This window comes from Bombina bombina, chromosome 6 (genome assembly GCF_027579735.1).
Source record: "Bombina bombina isolate aBomBom1 chromosome 6, aBomBom1.pri, whole genome shotgun sequence".
Taxonomy (NCBI): Eukaryota; Metazoa; Chordata; class Amphibia; order Anura; family Bombinatoridae; genus Bombina; species Bombina bombina.
Window position 1 is genome coordinate 499,546,653 of NC_069504.1, and position 25,489 is coordinate 499,572,141.

Consider the following 25,489-nt stretch of genomic DNA (forward strand, 5'->3'; position numbering starts at 1 on the left):
AAATGTCTCAACGTATTTTCCTAAATCATTACAAAAAACATCACATTGCTTTTAAAATCCAAATCATTTCAGACAGAAGTAATCATATATGGTTTAGGTTCAAACAATAAACTTTCAGTAGTTGCTATGTCATTTTAAGTCTGATTTTGTTGGGTTATGCTAGATGGGGTCCTGGATAAAACGTATCTTAAATGATGGAAACTGTACATGATTTAAGCAGATAAACTATTGTAATTGTGTACAATGAGAGTACTATATCAGATTGTATGCAGTGCTGAGGTTGGAGTTACTTGATCCATGGAGATCTATAATTCCAAACTATAGATTTACCCGCTTAAAGAGACATAAAGTTCAAATAGAAAATGCTCTTAAGTGTTGTGTTAATATTGTGCTATTTTTTGTATACAACTATGTGTTTAATCCCATCACACCATATCTTTGAGCTCTTATAACTTTTATATGCAATTTTTTCAAAATATTTTTTTTCTACTAGTTTGATTTTCTGTTAAAAAATAAATACAAAAATAGAGCCTCTGGAAATACATATTGATTTAGCAAAGATGTATGGTTTTCTGCTATGACCAAAGGGAAAGCTTTTTCTTTTTTTTTTTGTTTGATTTTCAAAAGCTTTATTAAGTGCAAATAAGTATATAGAACAATTACACGAACAATGTGATTGTAGAATATAGAGAATAACATTTGTTCAATGTCCAGCTGGTTAACACGAATAGAGGTACATGAAAGTAAAATTGTAGCAATGTCCAAATGTAATTTCTGCATGTTTCCGTGTGGATCTCTATCAAAACAGTTCACTGAGTAAAACAAAGGTATATACAACATTCAGTACAAGTTATTTGCCAGACACAAATGGAGAAATAACCTAGTGGGTGAGAATTATAAATCTGGCCTCCCTTACTGGAGTTTAGGTTTGGCTGTTCAGGGTACACTATGGGCTACAGCTTGACCAAAGTTGGAGTATTGGCATTGTGAGGTAATTTTTATATATGCAAGTCTTGCTCTACATTGGGTCCATGCTTCCAACATGTACTCATTTATATCTATGGTCCCTTTCTGCATGTGATGGTATCTCTCTAGGTATATCAGTGTGTCTACCTGTTGTTTCCATTCATCCACAGTTGGGGCTTCTTGAGATTTCCAATGTTTGTGTATTAAAGGCTTAGAGCTATTTAACATAATTAGCATTAGAGCTTTGTGGGCTTTATTTTAAATTTTGGGAAGAGAAAGGTATAGAAGGGTTTTGGGGTAATTTGGTACATTGTTCCCTATTTTTCTCGTGGTGTGTGTAAGTATTTCTATCCAAAATGCATCTAGTTTGGGACAGTCCCACCATATGTGTGTAGGTGTTCCGTCTCCACCACTATTCCTCCAGCATTTCCCGGTTGCTGTTTTGTATGGGTTGTAATCTACTAGGAGTGAGGTACCACCTGGAGAGGAATTTGTAACTAGATTTCTGTACTCTAACAGATATGGAGGCCTTCTTGGTAACCATGAAGGCTGTCTGCCAGTCCTGGAATGTAACATGCTTTAGTATATGAGGGGAGTGTGTGTGGGTTTTCCAGTAATAAAAGTTTGTAAAGAATTGATATAGCATGTTTTGTGGGTGAATCCCGGACACATAAGGTTTCAAAGAGCGTCAATTGTCTGGTGAAGTGGCATTTGTGTTGGTGGGTGGTCAGGAAATGGTTTAATTGAGCATAAGAGAACCAGTTTATATGTCTGTTGTCTATTGTTTCATGTATCTGCTTTAACGGCTTAAGTTTATTGTCTTTTGTGAGAGTAAGAAGTATTCTGTCCTTTATATGTACCCATTGATCCTGTCGTGTTTCTTTAAGGTCCGTGGTAGTGTGCGATACTTGCATACAGGGGTCAGGGGAGAAAATGCAGTGGATGTCTGTCGAGGTGTTTAAGATCTTATCCCAGTTAGAGTAGAAATCTAAGAGCAACGGGTAAAGCGAGGCTGCCTTGGGTCTATATTTCACACTGAGCCAGGCTGTCGTCCCTGCGTTATTAGTTTCCAGTATGGCACAGTCTAGCTGACCCACTCCTTGTTTGAATCATTCTGGCACCATTCTAGTAGTCTTTGTAAAGTGATTGCCTGTTTATAAGCTATTATATTTGGTCCCCCTAGTCCCCCTCTATCCCTAGGGAGGTAGAGTGTGCGTTTAGCCACTCTGGGTTTAATATCTCTCCAGATGTATCTTTCTATGTGAGTTTGAAGTTTGTTTAATAAGTTTATTGGAAGAGGGATGAGCGTAATTTACATTAAATATAAGTCTGGGTAAGATGTTAATATTTATGACAATCCGTCCCGACCAAAAAATCGATTTATTTTTCCAGCTAGAGAGGTCTGCCACTATACTGCTTTCTAGGCTTTTATATTTGGTTTGAAAAATCACTTGGGGGTCTGGAGATAATTAGATCCCAAGGTATTTCATCTTAGTGTGTTGCCTTTTCAGAGGGCAATGTTGAAGTGTCAGGGGCAGTGCGTTTAAGTCGTTTGTAATGTTCAGTATTTCAGATTTTGATAAGTTTAGGTGAAAATTAGAGATCTTCCCATATTCCCCTAGTATGTCTAAGGATCTTGGAAGTGAGGTATTGATATTAGTGAGTGTGAGCAGGATGTTATCCGTGTATAAAGCCAGTTTATGTTCAATGTTCCCGATGTATAACCCTGTAACATGTTTATCATTGCATATTTTCTGGGCGAGTACCTCTATGGCGGGAGCAAAAAGGATTGGCCACAGTGGGCATCCCTGTCTTGTCCAATTTTGAATAATGAATTTGTTGGACAGAAGTTGTTCACTTTAACCCGGGCTGAGGGCATTCGATAGAATATGAAAATTTGGTTTATAAAGGTGTTGCCAAATTTCATTTGGCTCAATGTTGTTTTTAGAAACTGCCAGTGTACCCTATCAAAGGCCTTTTCTGCGTCTGTGGAGACGAGGGCCATTGGAATGTTTTTTGGCTGGGCATATGAAATGAATTGTAGCACTTTCTGGGTATTATATCTTGCCTCTCTTTCAGGCACGAAGCCTACCTGGTTTGGGTGTATAAACTTTGGTAGGAATTTATTAATTCTTGTGGCTAACATCTTGGCATATATCTTGATGTCAGAGTTGAGTAGTGAAATGGGGCGGAAGTTTTCAGGTCTATTAGGGTTCTTTCCCTGTTTCGGGAGCACTGTTATATGGGCTTCGAGCATGTGATTTGTGAAACCTCCTTCTGACAGTAGTGAATTAAACAGTGACATAAGAGGTGGTATGATGTGGTTTAGACAGACCTTATAGTATTTGATACTTAGCGCATCCGGGCCTGGGCTCTTCCTTTTGGGCATGTTTTTTATGCCAATTTAATTTCTTCTGCTGTAATTGGGGATTCTAAATACTCTGAGTCTTCTGAGTTTAAGGTAGTGAGGTGTAGGTCTGACAAGGAATTTTCTATATCCTCTTGCTTACTGTCGTTTTTTAAGTTGCATAGTGTCTCATAGAATTGCCTAATTGTTTCCGCAATGTTTTTACTATCTTTGTGTGTGTGACCCTGTGTGTCTGAAATGGAGTGCACATGCATATTTAGTTGTCTGCGTCTAAACGCTTTCACTAAAGAGGAACCCGCCTTATCATTTATATCAAAGTATTTCTGTATTTAAAAATGTGGTTTTTACGTTGGTATTCTTTTAAGAGGTGATTGTGAAGGTTACTCCTGGTTTATGATAGGGACTCTAAGACACTAGTGGAGGGTGGATTTTTTTGTGTGCTCTGTTTCCCAAAACCTAAGCTGTGCGAGCGTGGAGTTCAGGTATTGTCTGTTAGTCTTTATTTCCCTAGCTTTGTGTTTGATAAATTCTCCCCTGACTACATATTTATGTGCTTCCCACAGTGTAGTGAAGGGCATGCTGTCAGTTGCGTTTTCACTGAAGTAATGTCCCAGTGTGTTATCTATTTCAGTCTTAATTAAGGGATTGTTGAGAATGTTTTTGTACAGTTTCCATATATATACTAGAGCGGGGACATTTGGCCACTCTATTTTGCACTGTACTGGGGCATGGTCCGACCATGTGATTGGTAGGATTCTAGAGTCACTTATAATTGACAGTCCAATCTGGTCAGTCATGAGGTAATCAGTGTTGGTGTATACTTGGTGTGGATGGGAATAGAATGTATAATCTCTGGAGTTGGAGTTTATGGTTCTCAATATGTCGTGTATTTTTAGGAGTTTAAGTTGGGTGTTTGCTGCTTTGATAATTCTCTTCAGTGTGCTGGATTTGCCTTTGGAGGTGTCTATAGTGGAGTCTAAAGGAAGATTTAGATCCCCACCTCGGAACAATGTGCCCCTTGAGTGCTCTAATAGTTTATAACATACTAGTACTAAAGCCCGCGTACACGGGCCATTTTTTGCAGTACAGCGGTCCCACCCCTTGCTCTCTCCCCCCTCTTGTTTGCTCTCTCTTCCCCCCTCTCTTTTGCTTTCTCTCCCCCTCTCCTTTGCTCTCTCTCTCCCCTCTTTTGCTCTCTCTCTCCCCTCTTTGGCTCTCTCTCTCCCCTCTGTGGCTCTCTCCCTCCTTTCTTTTGCTCTCTCTCCCCCCTCTTTTGTTCTCTCCCCCCTCTTTGGCTCTCTCTCCCCACCTCTTGGGCTCTCTCTCCCCCCTCTTTGGCTCTCTCTCCTCTTTGGCTCTCTCCCCCCCTGGCTCTCCCCCCCTTTGGCTCTCCCCCCCCCCTTTGGCTCTCTCCCCCCCTCTTTGGCTCTCTCCCCCCCTCTTTGGCGCTCTCTCCCACCTCTTTGGCTCTCTCCCCCCCCCTCTTTGGCTCTCTCTCCGCCCTCTTTGGCTCTCTCTCACCCCTCTTTGGCTCTCTCTCACCCCTCTTTGGCTCTCTCCCCCCCCTTTGGCTCTCCCCCCCCCTTGGCTCTCCCCCCCACCTTTGGCTCTCCCCCCCCCCACCTTTGGCTCTCTCCCCCCCTCTTTGGCTCTCTCCCTCCCCCCTCTTTGGCTCTCTCCCCCCTCTTTGGCTCTCTCTTCCCCCTCTTTTGCTCTCTCCCCCCCCCTCTTTGGCTCTCTCCCCCCCACTCTTTGGCTCTCTCTCCCCCTCTCTGGCTCTCTCCCCTCTTTGGCTCTCTCCCCCCCTCTTTGGCTCTCTCCCCCCCTCTTTGGCTCTCTCCCCCCCTTTGGCTCTCTCCCCCCCCTCTTTGGCTCTCTCTCCCCCCTCTTTGGCTCTCTCCCCTCTTTGGCTCTCTCTCCTCTTTGGCTCTCTTTCCTCTTTGGCTCTCTCTCCCCCCCTCTTTGGCTCTCCCCCCCCTTTGGCTCTCTCCCCCCCCTCTTTGGCTCTCCCCCCCCTCTTTGGCTCTCTCTCCCCCCTCTTTGGCTCTCTCTCCCCCCTCTTTGGCTCTCTCTCCTCTTTGGCTCTCTTTCCTCCTTGGCTCTCTCTCTCCCCCCCCTCTTTGGCCCTTCTCCCCCCCTCTCCTGCTCCCTCTCTGGCTCTGTCTTAATTAAAAAAGCCTTTGCCTCTCTGGCCACGCCCCCATAGCGACACCCCGCCCGGTCACGCCCAATCGCAACGACACCTGCCCGGTCACGCCCCTCGCGTCATCAGGCCACGCCCCTAGCTACGCCAGGTCACGCCCCCATAGCGACGCTCCCGTCGGCCACGCTCCCTGACACTCCACTTCAGCCTTGCTCTGTGCTGAGTATCAGGATCCAAACGGCCAGGTATGTTTGTCACGTGCAGTCTCTACTGCGCATGACTGCATCTGACAAATATACTTGGCCATTTATTATATAGGATTTGTTTGAAAAGAATGTACTGGTCTTGGTTTGGGAGGTAAACATTTGCCAATGTCACTAAGTTGTCATTAGGGTTGCCACCTTTTCCTCAAAAAAATACCGGCCATGGGTGAGGGCAGAGCCACAAAAGGCCGGAGCCACAAAAAAAAACCAGTCAAAACAAATTTAATTTTACCGTTAATTTCAGGATCTTAGAAATGTGAACACCATTACCTCCACCTCAAAGTTTAATCTTTTTTTATATTTATATTAGTGTGAGGATTTTTTATTTTTTTTTAACATAGAGGACTTTTTAAGAAACTAAAATCAGTCAATTTTTTAAATGTTTGCTGAAACTGAATGCAGTAAATCTCAGGCTTTGAGTGTATGGCATTTTTTTAAGAAACCAAGGGACGCTAAACTCAAATTGAATACACAATAACATTTGAAGATGGAAGTCATAATTAAACTTGCTATACTTTGGAAAGAAAAAAGCATACCTGGGTAGACAAGGAAGCAGCAATGCGCTACTGTGAACTAGTTAGTGAATGGTGTCTACACACATATGCCTCTTGTCATTGGCTCATCAGGTTCAGCTAATTCGGCTAACTTTAACTATGGGTTTACTTTCTTTAAACATGAGTTTAATCTCTAAGCAAGCAACAATAATAATAAAAAAATTAGAGCATTCCTTCATTTTTATATACATTTAATTTATGCATAGTAAAAAAACTAAACAACTTAGTATATCCATTATTTATTTTGCTCACTTTTTAGTATCTTTCTTTTCTATATCTCATGAGGAACTGGAGTGGATTCTATAAGATTTGGGATATGTCTCTGCAACATGTATCTCAGAACACCTGCATTCATTTTATATTTGTTTATAATAGTCCACAGCAAATGATGTCAGATATATACTATACTACACTAGACTGTCTTTTAGGGGTATGTCCTAGTGCAAAACAATCATAATCCACAACATTCAGATTTGGGCACTGGCAGATTTATCTTCAACATCAGTCATCTCTGGTTTCCCTTTACAAAACACGTATTGATTTAGCTTTACAGCTATTCTCTTACTATAGCTGTGCATTTTCCTCTTCCTCACCTCTCATGCTCTAGTTCTAAACTCTCCTCCCTTATGTCTGCCTTTTTTCTACCCTACTCCTCGCTCACCTCCCATTCATTCATATTCTCTCACCCCCCCCTCCCCTCCCCTCCCGTGGTCTTTTTCCCTGCTCTGACGGTCTCACCTCTCTGTATTTTCCCTCCTCCTATCTCTCCAACCCTTACCTCTCCCACACTCTTTCTGCTGTCCTGGTTTCTCAGTGGATTTCCACGAGTTACTTTATTAAGAATCATACACAGGAGAGGGGGCGGGACTCACAAAAAACCAACCAGCTATTCTGCCACAAAATCTAGCCCACATTTTCCTAACAGCACTTTACCACTGTTACAGGGCAGACATCACTGTTTTGGGCAACGCTACCTTACTATTAGTGTACCAGAAGTCAGAACTACAATTAGAAAAAACTGGCTTTTGCATTGCCGGTATTTTACTTATGCCGGCACCGGCTCCTAAATGCCGATTATTGGCTGTGCCAGGGTGGAAACCCGAGTTGTCATAAAGTAGGCCAGTGACTTTTATGTAGCTCCCGTTTACATATTTTTCTATATGAGTAGGCCGAAATTTAATTGTGTTGCTGAGAAGTATACCCACTCCACCCTTTTTTTGAGTCTCCTGATGCTAAGAATGTAGTTCTGTATCTGTTGCTAATGAACCTCGGTTCCCGCCATTTATTGAAGTGTGTCTCCTGTACAAATATGATATCTCCTGAGTCTTTGTATAACTGGTTGAAGGCTATAGATCTTTTTTAAGGGCTATTTAAACCTTTAGCATTTATTATCAGTGTGAGTGGGCGGGATTGGGGTGAGGTTTTGGTGGCCATAGATATATTGTAGGTTAGGTAAGGGTATTAATATGTCGGATTGGGGATTGTAGTGCTTATAAGAGGAAGTCTAAAACCCTGAGATAATAATGAAGGTGGTGTTGTCTCCAAGTGTGTTGCGTTTACTACCAGGCAGTAAGCAAATGTATGTAAGTTGGAAAACAAAGTACAAAATACTGGAAATTGCAGTAAAAATAGGACAGTACCACTTGTTTTACTAATAAAACTGCTAGATGAAACAGTTACTATCAATAAGAAAACAAAAGTGAAAAAATACTGTAACAATGAGGGAAGTATCCCCACCCCCAAAACCATGTACTGAAACTGAAGTTAATTATTGTCCCTGGTGTCTGAGTTGGGGCAATGCATTTTCTTCAGAAGGTTCCACTGGTGCTGGGTCTACCCTGTCCAGTGGTGTGGGAAGATCTGTTGGTGCAAGCGGCTTGGATCCTGGCAGTGTGATGGATATTCTCAATGATTTGAAGAAGTGTGGCAGTTCTTAAAATGGAGATCTCTCCTCTTTAGAAGTGTTGTTGGACTCAAGTCTGTAAAGATCTGTATGCGGTTGCCAGTATGAGTGATATTTTGCTTTTGTCTGGAATGTTTCAATATCTCCTCTTTGTCTTTGAAATGGAATAGTTGGACTAAGACATCCCGTGGAGGTGCTTTTGGCGGTGGTTTTGCCCTTAGGGCTCGGTGGTCCCTTTCAATAATCATTTCAGGTGCACTATTATCACCCTTAACTGTCCTGAATAGATCTTGAAGGCAGCCCTCCAGGGTCACTGGCGGAATGCTTTCTGGGATACCTCTGATATGAAGATTATTTATTCTTCCTCTATTGTCCAGGTCCTCTACCTTCTCTAATAGATGGTGAATTGTTTCATCCTGATTATATACTAAGCGAGATACAGTAGTTGTTGGATGTCGTAAGTGGTATTGTGATTTTATTCCAGAGCTGGAACTCTTTTTGACACTTTTGTGAGGTCCCTTTTTAATTCGCCGTACCAGCTCTTCACTTCAGTCATCATTTCTCTAATGTCTTCTTTGGTGCATAACAATTGTAAATCCTTCTTTGTAAGGCCTGTAGTGTTAGGCATGGGGAAGTTTGACCCTGGTCTCTGATTGTTTCAGATATTGTTGCATCATCTTACGGTTAGTGTGCCCCTCCAGCTTGTTAGATTTTCGTCCAGGCATACTGTAGGTGTGGGTATTGTGGGGTAGCAAGAGTAATTCAATTTATTTTGCAGACTGTGCTTGAGATCTCTGCGAACAGGGGTGCTGTGTCAGCGGTACAAGGCACTTAGTTCCTGAATGCCTCTGTATAATAAACTAGTGATGCGCTTATAACCCACTGGTACAGTTTTCCTTATGCAGTATTCAGTCCCGGCTTGTTGGTCTCAATGATAAAGTAGGGAGAGAACACAGCACTCTATTTGGTGGTGTACCACTGGGTTATATGTTCTCAGACTGGGTCCAGGTTATTCTACGTGTTCCCTAGTCTTCGGTTTAGTGCCCCTTGTTCTTGATGACTAAAGGCCTGTATAGTGGGTTAGGTGTATGCACTGCCTTTTTTGAGTGAGTCTGCCCTGTTAATTTACACTCCAGCACTCATTGCTGGCTTGTAGGGCTAAGAGTCTCTGCCATGTATGATCCTGGTAGTTTAATGAAGGGATTTTTAACAGGGTAGTGTTTCTATTATGTCACAATGCAGGACATGTATTATGCTGCCAGTGATCACAAAGTTGGTGTGGAAGGGTAGTGTAGAGGCCGTGTAGCTGTGATAAGACCTGTAAGCTTGTGAGGGGTCTGTCAATCTGGTCGTGTGGGTGCCATTTTGGGGACCTAATCACAGTTAACTGACCTTTTGCGCGATGTGTGTGCTGCTTTAAAGTGCTTGCCGGCCGGTCTGATCACTCTTTTTCTTACAGAGGTGCCTCAGAGTTGTGAGCTGCTACTGGAGCTCCACGCTGTTTCCTTTTGGCGCGAAGATCTTGCGGCCAAATTTTATGTCCACCGGTCATTGCAGAGGCAGCCGTTTTTTACACCGGAGCTGTCAGTGGGGTCCAGGGTATATTGCCTCCCATGATGATGGGGTTTAATGATCCTATATGGCTATTTTTGTTAGGGTTGGGTGATGTGGGCCTAGGAGCTGTGTTTTCACATGGCCATCTCTCCAAGAGGTCAAGCTCTGCCACCCAAAATATATTTTTTTATTAGATAGTGTTATTATAAGTGTAGCTGTACTTTTAAATGAATTTTTGACATTATCCAGATGTGCGTTAAATTAAATTGCGCTCAATTGATTGTGTTTACCTTCAATTTGTATTATGTGTGATCCTTCTGACATACGCAAATGGGCACGATAAACCAGGTATTGCTCGCTCGCAACAGTAAACACGCCACTCGTAATCTAGCCCTATATATAGTAAAAAACTTAAATGGTTTATTAGCAAAAATCCTGTCCAGTTTTTAACTTATTTCTAAAAAGCAAATTTTTATCCATTTTTGCAACCTCATCTTTGATGTTATTTAAAGGGATATTCCAGCCAAAATTGGAATCCATGTGAATGCATTTCAGTGTTGAATAACAGAATTTATGCTTACCTGATAAATTACTTTCTCCAACGGTGTGTCCGGTCCACGGCGTCATCCTTACTTGTGGGATATTCTCTTCCCCAACAGGAAATGGCAAAGAGCCCAGCAAAGCTGGTCACATGATCCCTCCTAGGCTCCGCCTTCCCCAGTCATTCGACCGACGTAAAGGAGGAATATGCATAGGACAAATCATATGATACCGTGGTGACTGTAGTTAGAGAAAATAATTCATCAGACCTGATTAAAAAACCAGGGCGGGCCGTGGACCGGACACACCGTTGGAGAAAGTAATTTATCAGGTAAGCATAAATTCTGTTTTCTCCAACATAGGTGTGTCCGGTCCACGGCGTCATCCTTACTTGTGGGAACCAATACCAAAGCTTTAGGACACGGATGATGGGAGGGAGCAAATCAGGTCACCTAGATGGAAGGCACCACGGCTTGCAGAACCTTTCTCCCAAAAATAGCCTCCAAAGAAGCAAAAGTATCAAATTTGTAAAATTTGGTAAAAGTGTGCAGTGAAGACCAAGTCGCTGCCTTACATATCTGATCAACAGAAGCCTCGTTCTTGAAGGCCCATGTGGAAGCCACAGCCCTAGTGGAGTGAGCTGTGATTCTTTCAGGAGGCTGCCGTCCGGCAGTCTCATAAGCCAATCGGATGATGCTTTTAAGCCAAAAAGAGAGAGAGGTAGAAGTTGCTTTTTGACCTCTCCTTTTACCAGAATAAACAACAAACAAGGAAGATGTTTGTCTGAAATCCTTTGTAGCCTCTAAATAGAATTTTAGAGCACGAACTACATCCAAATTGTGCAACAAACGTTCCTTCTTTGAAACTGGATTCGGACACAAAGAAGGCACAACTATCTCCTGGTTAATATTTTTGTTAGAAACAACTTTCGGAAGAAAACCAGGTTTAGTACGCAAAACCACCTTATCTGCATGGAACACCAGATAAGGAGGAGAACACTGCAGAGCAGATAACTCTGAAACTCTTCTAGCAGAAGAAATTGCAACCAAAAACAAAACTTTCCAAGATAATAACTTAATATCTACGGAATGTAAGGGTTCAAACGGAACCCCTTGAAGAACTGAAAGAACTAAATTGAGACTCCAAGGAGGAGTCAAAGGTTTGTAAACAGGCTTGATTCTAACCAGAGCCTGAACAAAAGCTTGAACATCTGGCACAGCCGCCAGCTTTTTGTGAAGTAAAACAGATAAAGCAGAAATCTGTCCCTTCAAAGAACTTGCAGATAATCCTTTCTCCAAACCCTCTTGTAGAAAGGATAGAATCTTAGGAATTTTTATCTTGTTCCATGGGAATCCTTTAGATTCGCACCAACAGATATATTTTTTCCATATTTTATGGTAAATTTTTCTAGTTACAGGCTTTCTAGCCTGAATAAGAGTATCAATGACAGAATCTGAGAACCCACGCTTTGATAAAATCAAGCGTTCAATCTCCAAGCAGTCAGTTGGAGTGAGGCCAGATTCGGATGTTCGAACGGACCTTGAACAAGAAGGTCCCGTCTCAAAGGTAGCTTCCATGGTGGAGCCGATGACATATTCACCAGGTCTGCATACCAAGTTCTGCGTGGCCACGCAGGAGCTATCAAGATCACCGAAGCCCTCTCCTGATTGATCCTGGCTACCAGCCTGGGAATGAGAGGAAACGGTGGGAATACATAAGCTAGGTTGAAGGTCCAGGGCGCTACTAGTGCATCTTCTAGAATCGCCTTGGGATCCCTGGATCTGGACCCGTAGCAAGGAACCTTGAAGTTCTGACGAGACGCCATCAGATCCATGTCTGGAATGCCCCATAATTGAGTTATTTGGGCAAAGATTTCCGGATGGAGTTCCCACTCCCCCAGATGAAATGTCTGACGACTCAGAAAATCCGCTTCCCAATTTTCCACTCCTGGGATGTGGATTGCAGACAAGTGGCAGGAGTGAATCTCCGCCCATTGAATTACTTTGGTCACTTCTTCCATTGCCAGGGAACTCCTTGTTCCCCCCTGATGGTTGATATATGCAACAGTCGTCATGTTGTCTGATTGAAACCTTATGAATTTGGCCTTTGCTAGTTGAGGCCAAGCCTTGAGAGCATTGAATATCGCTCTCAGTTCCAGAATGTTTATCGGGAGAAGAGATTCTTCCCGAGACCATAGACCCTGAGCTTTCAGGGGTTCCCAGACCGCGCCCCAGCCCACCAGACTGGCGTCGGTCGTGACAATGACCCACTCTGGTCTGCGGAAGCTCATCCCTTGTGACAGGTTGTCCAGGGTCAGCCACCAACGGAGTAAATCTCTGGTCCTCTGATCTACTTGGATCGTCGGAGACAAGTCTGTATAATCCCCATTCCACTGTCTGAGCATGCACAGTTGTAATGGTCTTAGATGAATTCGCGCAAAAGGAACTATGTCCATTGCCGCAACCATCAAACCTATTACTTCCATGCACTGCGCTATGGAAGGAAGAAGAACAGAATGAAGTACTTGACAAGAGCTTAGAAGTTTTGATTTTCTGACCTCTGTCAGAAAAATCTTCATTTCTAAGGAGTCTATTATTGTTCCCAAGAAGGGAACTCTTGTTGACGGGAATAGAGAACTTTTTTCTACGTTCACTTTCCACCCGTGAGATCTGAGAAAGGCTAGGACAATGTCCGTATGAGCCTTTGCTTGTGGCAGAGACGACACTTGAATCAGTATGTCGTCCAAGTAAGGTACTACTGCAATGCCCCTTGGCCTTAGCACCGCTAGAAGGGACCCTAGTACCTTTGTGAAAATTCTTGGAGCAGTGGCTAATCCGAATGGAAGTGCCACAAACTGGTAATGCTTGTCCAGAAAGGCGAACCTTAGGAACCGATGATGTTCCTTGTGGATAGGAATATGTAGATACGCATCCTTTAAATCCACCGTGGTCATGAATTGACCTTCCTGGATGGTAGGAAGAATTGTCCGAATGGTTTCCATTTTGAACGATGGAACCCTGAGAAATTTGTTTAGGATCTTGAGATCCAAAATTGGCCTGAATGTTCCCTCTTTTTTGGGAACTATGAACAGATTGGAGTAAAACCCCATCCCTTGTTCTCCTAATGGAACAAGATGAATCACTCCCATTTTTAACAGGTCTTCTACACAATGTAAGAATGCCTGTCTTTTTATTTGGTCTGAAGACAATTGAGACCTGTGGAACCTTCCCCTTGGGGGTAGTTCCTTGAATTCCAGGAGATAACCTTGAGAAACTATTTCTAGCGCCCAAGGATCCTGAACATCTCTTGCCCAAGCCTGAGCGAAGAGAGAGAGTCTGCCCCCCACCAGATCCGGTCCCGGATCGGGGGCCAACATCTCATGCTGTCTTAGTAGCGGTAGCAGGCTTCTTGGCCTGCTTACCTTTGTTCCAGCCTTGCATCGGTCTCCAGGCTGGCTTGGTTTGAGAAGAATTACCCTCTTGCTTAGAGGATGTAGAATTTGAGGCTGGTCCGTTTCTGCGAAAGGGACGAAAATTTGGTTTATTTTTAGCCTTAAAAGACCTATCCTGAGGAAGGGCGTGGCCCTTTCCCCCAGTGATGTCTGAAATAATCTCTTTCAAGTCAGGGCCAAACAGCGTTTTCCCCTTGAAAGGGATGTTAAGCAATTTGTTCTTGGAGGACACATCCGCTGACCAAGACTTTAGCCAAAGCGCTCTGCGCGCCACAATAGCAAAACCTGAATTTTTCGCCGCTAATCTAGCTAATTGCAAAGTGGCGTCTAAGGTAAAAGAGTTAGCCAATTTAAGTGCTTGAACTCTGTCCATAACCTCCTCATAAGAAGATTCTTTATTGAGCGACTTTTCTAGTTCTTCGAACCAGAAACACGCTGCTGTAGTGACAGGAACAATGCATGAAATTGGTTGTAGAAGGTAACCTTGCTGAACAAACATCTTTTTAAGCAAACCCTCTAATTTTTTATCCATAGGATCTTTGAAAGCACAACTATCTTCTATAGGGATAGTAGTGCGTTTGTTTAGAGTAGAAACCGCCCCCTCGACCTTGGGGACTGTCTGCCATAAGTCCTTCCTGGGGTCGACCATAGGAAATAATTTCTTAAATATAGGGGGAGGGACAAAAGGTATGCCGGGCCTTTCCCATTCTTTATTTACAATGTCCGCCACCCGCTTGGGTATAGGAAAAGCTTCGGGGGGCACCGGGACCTCTAGGAACTTGTCCATCTTACATAATTTCTCTGGAATGACCAAATTGTCACAATCATCCAGAGTAGATAACACCTCCTTAAGCAGAGCGCGGAGATGTTCCAATTTAAATTTGAATGTAATAACGTCAGGTTCAGCTTGTTGAGAAATTTTTCCTGAATCTGAAATTTCTCCCTCAGACAAAACCTCCCTGGCCCCTTCAGACTGGTGTAAGGGCATGTCAGAACCATTATCATCAGCGTCCTCATGCTCTTCAGTATCTAAAACAGAGCAGTCGCGCTTTCGCTGATAAGTGGGCATTTTGGCTAAAATGTTTTTAATAGAATTATCCATTACAGCCGTTAATTGTTGCATAGTAAGGAGGATTGGCGCACTAGATGAACTAGGGACCTCCTGAGTGGGCAAGACTGGTGTAGACATAGAAGGAGATGATGCAGTACCATGCTTACTCCCCTCACTTAAGGAATCATTTTGGGCAACATTATTATCAGTGGCATCATTGTCCCTACTTTGTTTGTCACATTCATCACATATATTTAAATGGAGAGGAACCTTGGCTTCCGAACATACAGAACATCGTCTATCTGATGGTTCAGACATGTTAATAGGCATAAACTTGATAACAAAGCACAAAAAACGTTTTAAAATAAAACCGTTACTGTCACTTTAAATTTTAAACTGAACACACTTTATTACTGAATATGTGAAAAAGTATGAAGGAATTGTTCAAAATTCACCAAAATTTCACCACAGTGTCTTAAAGCCTTAAAAGTATTGCACACCAAATTTGAAAGCTTTAACTCTTAAAATAACGGAACCGGAGCCGTTTTTACATTTAACCCCTATACAGTCCCTGGTATCTGCTTTGCTGAGACCCAACCAAGCCCAGAGGGGAATATGATACCAAATGACGCCTTCAATAAGCTTTTTCAGTGGATCTGAGCTCCTCACACATGCATCTGCATGCCTTGCTTCTCTAAAACAACTGCGCATTAGTGGCGCGAAAATGAGGCTCTGCCTATGACTAGAAAAGGCCCCCAGTGAAAAAGGTGTCCAATACAGTGCCTGCCGTTTTTTTAACACAATTCCCAAGATTAAAATAACTCTTCAAAGTTATAAACCATTAAATATGCTTATAAAGTAATCGTTTTAGCCCAGAAAAATGTCTACCAGTCTTTAAAGCCCTTGTGAAGCCCTTTATTCTTATATTAAAACTAAGAAAATGGCTTACCGGATCCCATAGGGAAAATGACAGCTTCCAGCATTACCAAGTCTTGTTAGAAATGTGTCATACCTCAAGCAGCAAAGTCTGCCCACTGTTTCCCCCAACTGAAGTTACTTCATCTCAACAGTCCTGTGTGGAAACAGCCATCGATTTTAGTAACGGTTGCTAAAATCATCTTCCTCTTACAAACAGAAATCTTCATCTCTTTTCTGTTTCAGAGTAAATAGTACATACCAGCACTATTTTAAAATAACAAACTCTTGATTGAAGAATAAAACTACATTTAAACACCAAAAAACTCTAAGCCATCTCCGTGGAGATGTTGCCTGTGCAACGGCAAAGAGAATGACTGGGGAAGGCGGAGCCTAGGAGGGATCATGTGACCAGCTTTGCTGGGCTCTTTGCCATTTCCTGTTGGGGAAGAGAATATCCCACAAGTAAGGATGACGCCGTGGACCGGACACACCTATGTTGGAGAAAAAAACATTTTTGTAATATACATGTATTAGCTAAAATGCTTCTAATAAAAGCTATAGCGGTTTCAAAAGTGTATTTAAATATGCACCGTGCACCAGCATTTTAAAAACACAGCTTCCACCAGCATTTTAAACACAGCCCTTGCTCAGTGATGAAGTCCCATACAAAATGATAACTTTCAATCCCACAACTAAATTTAAATCTGACCTTGATAATATTTGACTAACTGTTTCAGAAAAGGTTTGTTGACACCTGAAACCACTAAGTGTTTGAAGGTTAATGCACCTAGGGTACCAATATTTAAACAACTACCTACAATACATAAAACATTAACATCGCCACATCAGAGGCCTATTATCTCAGGTATTGGTATCCTAGAGGATAAGCTAGGGTCCTTTATAAACTTCAGATAGAGGGGAGAAAAGAAGGAGGCGCCACAATAGTGTGAAATCGTAGATGAATAGGACACCCACACAACGATACAAGATCACTTACTAGATTCAGAGCACTTGAGAAGTGCCACAGGTGCAGGCTGAACTATTCACAAGCTGTCCAGCGAGCTTATCCTCACGATCTACTCCGATCCAGTAGCCAAAGTGAAGATTACATGAAACCCCACAAGTACTTGGGGTCGCAAAGATGCCCAATGAAGGTACGAGTGTCCTCCTCAGGGCAAAAGTACAGCTAATATTGATGTGTCAAAAGCTGATAGCTGATAAAAAGTTGAAAATAGCTTTTCAAAGCAAAGATAAAAACAAGCGTGATGACACCTGATGAAACGGTTGTTGTGACCGGGAAACGCGTAGTGTATTAGGTTTTAATAAACTTATATGTTATATTTTAACCTATCTGTCATCACGCTTGTTTTTATCTTTGCTTTGAAAAGCTATTTTCAACTTTTTATCAGCTATCAGCTTTTGACACATCAATATTAGCTGTACTTTTGCCCTGAGGAGGACACTCGTACCTTCATTGGGCATCTTTGCGACCCCAAGTACTTGTGGGGTTTCATGTAATCTTCACTTTGGCTACTTGATCGGAGTAGATCGTGAGGATAAGCTCGCTGGACAGCTTGTGAATAGTTCAGCCTGCACCTGTGGCACTTCTCAAGTGCTCTGAATCTAGTAAGTGATCTTGTATCGTTGTGTGGGGGTCCTATTCATCTACGATTTCACACTATTGTGGCGCCTCCTTCTTTTCTCCCCTCTATCTGCAGATCGTCGCTGGTGCCATCAGCTTTGGAAGGAGTATTTGCTGCCGCATACCCGCTATCTGAGGGAACACCCGGAGGAAATAATCTCCACTCCATGAACTTTGGATAAGAACTATATATACACCCTATTTGTTTTTGGGCACCTATTGTATGTATCTGGTATTTTTATGCTATACCTCCACTAATATGTGTCTCTAACATTGTTTGTTACTATTATGCGTTTGTAACTACTCTCGCATTGATAGTTATTTCATCTCAGCAACATAGTTGCTGGAGGTTGTTTTCGATATCTTTATTTTTTGATTTGGAAGACACATTAGTAACACTTTACAGGCACAGTGTTTTTATCTATATCCACAGTTATTTTGTTATTTATATATTTTTTGTACACCCATATGTACTTTTATATATAGTTATCCATCACTTTAAGAATATAGTTGTGAATACATATCACACAGATTTCTAATCCTTGTCCTTTGTTGAAGAGGGCTGTCAAGACTTTGGGATATACATCACATGTTCACTTTTGGTACACTTTATTCGTGTGCATATTTAGGCGCCTTCATTTTTTCACATCACTTTTGTTTTCCTTTATAAACTTGTTGTCACAACCATTAGTCAGGATCTCACCTGGTTATCTTAAAGATACTAAGCATCTCCTGACTTTATTAGAAAATATTGGCATAGATAATAAGGATATATTGGTGACAATTGATGTCTCTTCTTTATATTCATGTATACCGCATAAAAAAGGCTTATGTTGGAGATGTATTCAGAATGATTTCAGATTATGATACCCAATATATTTAATTATTTTTGGATGCTGTTGAGTATCTACTGACACAATTATTTTTCATTGAGGGCAAATTTAATGTACAACAATGTGGAACAGTTATAGGGGCAAAATTTGCCCCTCTTATGCTAATCTTTATCTCAGCTTTTTTTTAAATATTTAAAGTCTTCCCAAGGAACAATCCGAATGTAGTTAAACCTTTTTACTAGACATGGTGGCATTTAGTTAACCAATGCCTCTTGTTTTCAAGCGATAGAAATTGTACCATATAGTATTATTGGACGAGATAGATTAGCTTTGCTTAATAGAAAAGAGGCTTATTGGATTTTCATAGTACATACAGTGGTGCCACACAGTATCAATAAATATGGGACTGAAAGCTTATAGGGGTGTTTAGTACCCAACCTTATTTATTGTGTGTTGGTTTTTTCATTTAGTCCCCAGTTAAGTGTTTGTATATTTTTATTTAATATCTTTATATTTTAAATTTTTTCTCAACTTACTTTTTGGTGTATTGCATCCGTCATACTTAAAGTGAATGTAAATTTTGATGCTAAAATGCCCGGTTTTTAAAAATCCGATTAAAAACAGGGGCACTTTAATTCATCGAAATTTAGATTTCACTTGTGTTGTGAAAAAACACGACATTGAATCAGACACTGATTCCCCCTGGGGGGAAACCGTGATTGGAGGATGACCTATCCATCATTTCTGACATCAGAAATGGCTTGCGACGACCGGAGGAAGCTAGAGCTGCTGTCAAGTTTAAAAGGTAAGTATTTTTTCATAACGAGTGAAATGTAAATTTTGATGAATTAAAGTGCCTCTGTTTTAAATCAGATTTTTAAAAACTGGGCACTTTAGCATCAAAATTTACATTCACTTTAAGGGTGTGTATATGTGATTGGTGTACTTTATATACATTTAAATAATTCCTCATTTTGAATAATTGTTTATTTATATACGTGAATATTTCGTATAATATCATAACCTTTATAGATTGTGAGTATTTGGCACAAATGTTGCTGGCCCACTAAGAGTTAACCTTGATACTATATATAGATAGTGGTAGTGCTGATTCTCTATCTCTGACAAAGTGCTGAGTCAGCATGAAATGCGTAGGATATTTGCAATATTGATGTGCCTGTATGATGTTTTATCACATTTAATAAAGTAAGGGATTTTTACTTGCACTCCAGTTTGGATCTGTGAACTTAATAAATTTCATGATAAAGGTAAATTGAAAAGTCTATTAAAATTGCATGCTGTATCTGAATCATTAAAGTTTCATTTTGACTTTAATTTCCCTTTAAAAATGACATGAAAGACATTTTTTTTCTTTCATGATTCAAATAGAGCATGTGATTTTACATACAAATCTCTGAAGGTTTGTTAGATAATCAGGTTCCATTTTAAGAGGGTAGGAATATCCCATTAACGGGCAGTAAACCCTTTTTTTTTTTTTTTTTTTAAGTAATTGAAATGTTTTCAGTTGAATAACAAAATAGTAATTAGCTTCTATGATGATCTTTTTTCCAATATTTATTACATATTTAAATGTAATTTTTAATTACTTCCAAGCCTTCTGTGATGCACTCATTATTCAGGTCCTATCACAGAAAGTTTACCTGGGCGCTTGTGAACGTCGTGGATGGTGCATGCACATTGCAATAGCACTGCAGATTTTTGGGAACATCTGCAGTTTAACACTGCCGCCATCACCATTGACATAAGTAGAAGTGAGAGTCACCACCCGCCCTGCAGCGAGTCATGTCAAATGAACACCTGCATAGATTGTTCTCCTGAAAGTGTCTGTGAATGAGCACCGACATCATTGTGCAGAATCAAAAACATAAGTTGAGGACTGTTGTGTTTCCCATTCCCTAGGTTAATGAGCAATACACCAGTATAAAGCTAATAAAAATGTGGTAATAAAAAAAGAAAAGAAAGGGAAATGCTTCCGGGTGGTGACTATGATGGCTGCTTATTTCAGAGGCTGAAGAGCCGGGTGTATAAATCTAGTGCTTATCGCTCGACTGTGGCATCATCTAAGATTTTATGTTGGGTATTCCACATCTACATAATTTGCTGGTAAATTTGATTTAGTTTGTGAGACCAACTTCACCCCCAAAGTACCGGAACGATGAGGTGCACAGTGGCAGCCTAAGAGACGGCCCAACCTTTACCTAAGCCCCCTGGTGATCCAGGATAAACAGCTTGTAACGTTGTCTACAAAGCAGGCTAACTCTTCAACCAATTACTGCTCTTCTCCTCAACATGAACAAGCAAGCATTTTATACAGCTTTTAGGGACCTATTAGATGATTTTGAAAACAAGATGTGTGAGCACTTTGATAATCTTTTTCAGTTGCTACAGGCAAAAGATGTAGTCGATAAAGCAAGCACAATGGAGCAAGAGGTGGAGGTGAACCCTCAGAATAATGCCCCTAATTCTATTAAAGGGATATTCCAGCCAAAATTGGAATCCACATGGATGCATTTCAGTTTTAGCTAGAAACATTTTTGTAATATACATGTATTAGCAAAAATGCTTCTAAGAAAAGCTATAGCTGTCTCAAAAGTGTATTTAAGTATGCTCCGTGCACCAGCATTTTAAACACAGCACTAGCTCAGAGAGCCTAAGGAGTTTGTACCATCTGGTAATGACTCAATTGGTTAATTGCTGACATGATACAAGCCCCACTGATGCTCTAAGCAGCAGCAGTATTTAAAATGTTAGTGCAATGAGAATATCTAGCTAGGCTTCACATGCACGTGCAGAGGAAAATGTTAACACTTAAACAGTGATAACTTTTTCTAGAAGCATTTTTGCCAATACATGTATATTGCAAATATGTTTCTATTGAAAGAAGTAACTCATCTTTGTGGATTTAAATTTTGACCGGAATGTTCCTTTAATGTGGCATGTACCAATTCTCCCTCAGGACCCTCGGCTGGGTCATGGGGTGATTCTGGGAATTTGCCGAGCCCTGACTGGAGTTACTGTTTTGTCTTGGCTGCTTCGGTGAGGTGCGGATCGCTCATGCAGTTACCCGCAGGTTTTGATGTGAAGCCACTGATTATACCAAGTAGTTTACCTGCTAAAGGGACAATGGCTCTGGGTGGAATATCTATACAGAACCATGTCATTCAGCTCCCAAAAGGAGACATTTTGCCTAACCACACAGGCCAGAAAATACTGAGACATTTGGGATGACAACTACTGCTTTGTATGTTTATGCCATTCCATACGCTTTATTTTCCTTTATATAAGCCTCGTATTCTCATATATGAAGGTTTCTGAGCAAGAATCTGGAGCAATTGGGACATAGCGCCTATGAGGACTTCAACATGATTTATATAGGTTATGAGTATGTTAAATACTTAGGATTTCTAATTTTAAGTTAGAGGCACATTATACACAAATACTGAGTATATTCACTAGTTTAAGTGTCTTCATTTTTTATTGTTTTCTAAAATAAAAGTTGTTAGTTAGGGAGAGTTTCCTCAGCTGAACTTCTATATTCAGATGTTATAATTCTAGTGTTAAGAGGAGAAAAGCATTATATAGAGAAGAAGAAAAAGCTGTTCCCCGTATTATTATAATTATGGTATGCTCCTCACTGCTTATTCAATCACAACTTTAGAGCATCAAGCAGGTCTGCAACTATATAAAGATATTTTTTTTTCATTCTTTTATTTCATATTTTAGTATTTAATTTACTCATATCTAAAATAAAGCACTTTCTGTACATAGGTAAGTAATTTAACATTAGCAACCATTGCTATAGAGCTGATAGTCAGGCGTGACTTGTACTTTTTCTTATTGATTTGTACTGCTGTAAAATAAAATTATATTGAGGCTACAGTCAGAACAGTAGTGCCTGAAATACCTCTCCTCTTCTGTTTTTGCTAATATCAAATATCTTGTTGGCCTTTTAGGGGATTTGCTGCAAACGGCTGAAACAGAAGAGCCTACTTTTTAGTCAGCCTTGTTTTACTAAGGCAACAAGTTCTTATTTTTAGTTTCCTCATATTTTTACTATATTACTTTGTTACATAAGTAAAACCACAAGAGCTTCAGCTTGATTATCAGAATATTGTATTGTTAGAACTCAGAACAGAACCTTAACAATTTAGCATTGATTTCAAGGCCGGATTGGCCTATCAGCATACCAGGAGAATTCACGGTGGGCTGCAGCAGCTGGGGCTGGAAAGCTACAATTTTAAAGGGGTAATTAATGGATGCAATTGGGTTGTAGGGTACCTATATAACCATAATCTGGCACTTTTTTAAAAACAAAGTAATATATTATAATTCTAAAATAAAATATTTAGGGAAGGAGTATCCCAGTAATCCCCTTTGATAAAAATGCATTATACTGAAAAATTTCTAGGGCTGCTTTTTTTTATAACTTTTACAAATATACAACTGATAAAAACATATCTTATTTTCGGCTAGATTACGAGTTTTGCGGTAAGAGCTGCTCGGTGCTAACTTGCAAGTTATTGTCACCGCTCACCTCCCTACAGTGCTGGTATTACAGGTTTACAAAAATCCGACATTAGTGGGAAATATTGCAGCGTAAAGAAAAATTGAGCTCCATACCGCACTCCAATACCAGCGCTGCGGTGAGCTGGTTTTACGTGCTCGTGCACGATTTCCTCATAGACATCAATGGGGAGAGCCGGCTGAAAAACAGCCTAACACCTGCAATAAAGGAGCGTAAAGCTCCATAACGCAGCCCCATTGATTTCTATAAGGAAAAAAAAAAGTATGTTTACACCTAACACCCTAACATAATCCCTGAGTCTAAACACCCCTAATCTGCCACCTCCGACATAGCCAATACCTACATTACACTTATTAACCCCTAATCTGCCGCCCAGACATCGACGCCACCTACATTACACTTATTAACCCCTAATCTGCCGCCCCCAAAATTGCCGCCACCTACCTACACTTATTAACCCCTAAACTGCTGCCCCCAATGTCGTCGCCACCTACATTACAGTTATTAGCCCCTAATCTGCTGCCCCCAATGTCGCCGCCACCTACCTACACTTATTAACCCCTAATCTGCCGCCCCCAATGTCGCCGCCACCTACATTACAGTTATTAGCCCCTAATCTGCTGCCCCCAAAGTCGCCGCCACCTACCTACACTTATTAACCCCTAATCTGCCCCCCCAATGTCGCCGCCAACTACATTACAGTTATTAACCCCTAATCTGCCGCCCCCAATGTCGCCGCCACTATGCTAAAGGTATTAACCCCTAAACCTGTCCCTAACCCACACTATCTTTAATGTAATTAAAATAAATCTAAATAAAACCTACTATTAATAACTAAATAATTCCTATTTAAAACTAAATACTTACCTGTGAAATAAAACCTAAGCTAGCTACAATATAACTAATAGTTACATTGTATCTATCTTAGGTTTTATTTTTATTTCACAGGCAAGTTTGTATTTATTTTAACTAGGTAGACTATTTAGTAAATAGTTATTAACTATTTACTAGTTACCTAGTTAAAATAAATACAAATTTACCTGTAAAATAAAACCTAACCTGAGTTACACTAACACCTAACCTTACACTACAATTAAATCAATTAAATTTATTAAATACAATTAACGGCTAGATTACGAGTTTTGCATTATGAGAGGTGCGTTGCTAACTTGCAGTTTATTCTCACTTACCTGCAGCGCTGGTATTACGGGTTTTTATCAACCCGGCGTTAACAGGCAAGAAGTGAGCGTAGAGCAAAATTGAGCTCCACACTGCACTCCAATACCAGGGCTGCTTAGGTGAGCGGTGAGCTGGTTATACATGCTCGTGCATGATTTACCCATAGTCATCAATGGGGAGAGCCGGCTGCAAAAAAGCAGCGTAAAACTCAGTAACGCAGCCCCATTGATTCCAATGGGGAAACACATTTTATATTTACACCTAACACCCTAACATGAACCCTGAGTCTAAACACCCCTAATCTTACACTTATTAACCCCTAATCTGCCGCCCCCAACATCGCCGACACCTACATTATATTTATTAACCCCTAATCTGCCGCTCTGGACATTGCCGCCAACTACATTATACTTATTAACCCCTTATCTGCTGCTCCCAAAATCGCCGACACCTACATTATATTTATTAACCCTTAATCTGCCGCCCCTAACATCGCCGCCACCTACCTACATTTATTAAACCCTAATCTGCCGTCCCCAATGTCACCGCCACTATTCTAAATGTATTAACCCCTAAACCTAAGTCTAACCCTAACACCCCCTAACTTAAATATAATTAAAATAAATCTAAATAAAATTACTATAATTACCTAAATTATTCCTATTTAAAACTAAATACTTAGCTATAAAATAAACCCTAAGCTAGCTACAATATAACTAATAGTTACATTGTAGTTATCTTAGGATTTATTTTTATTTTACAGGCAAGTTTGTATTTATTTTAACTAGGTACAATAGTTACTAAATAGTTATTAACTATTTACTAACTACCTAGCTAAAATAAACACAAATTGACCTCTAAAATAAAACCTAACCTAAGTTACACTAACACCTAACACTACACTGCAATTAAATAACTTACCTAAATTAAATAAAATTAAATAAATTAAATACAATTAGCTAAATTACAAAAACCCCCCACTAAATTACAACTAATTACACCTAATATAAGAGCCCTATGAAAATAAAAAAAAGCACCCCCAAAATAAAAAAAAAACCCTAGCCTAAACTAAACTATCAATAGCCCTTAAAAGGGCCTTTTGTGGGGGCATTGCCCCAAAGAAATCAGCTCTTTTACCTGAAAAAGAAATACAAACAACCCCCTCAACAGTAAAACCTACCACCCACACAACCAACCCCCCAAATAAAACCCTAACTAAAAAAACCTAAGCTCCCCATTGCCCTGAAAAGGGCATTTGGATGGGAATTGCCCTTAAAAGAGCATTTAGCTCTATTGCTGCCCAAAGCCCTAACCTAAAAATAAAACCCACCCAATACACCCTTAAAAAATCCTAACACTAACCCCTGAAGATTCACTTACCAGGAGAAGTCTTCATCCAAGCGGCAAGATGTCCTCAACGAAGCCGGCAGAAGTGGTCCTCCAGACGGCATCTTCTATCTTCATCCTTCCGACACGGAGCGGGTCCGGCGCAGAGCAACCTCTTCAATCGACGTCTTCTTGCTGAATGAAGGTACCTTTAAATGACGTCATCCAAGATGGCGTCCCTTAGATTCCGAT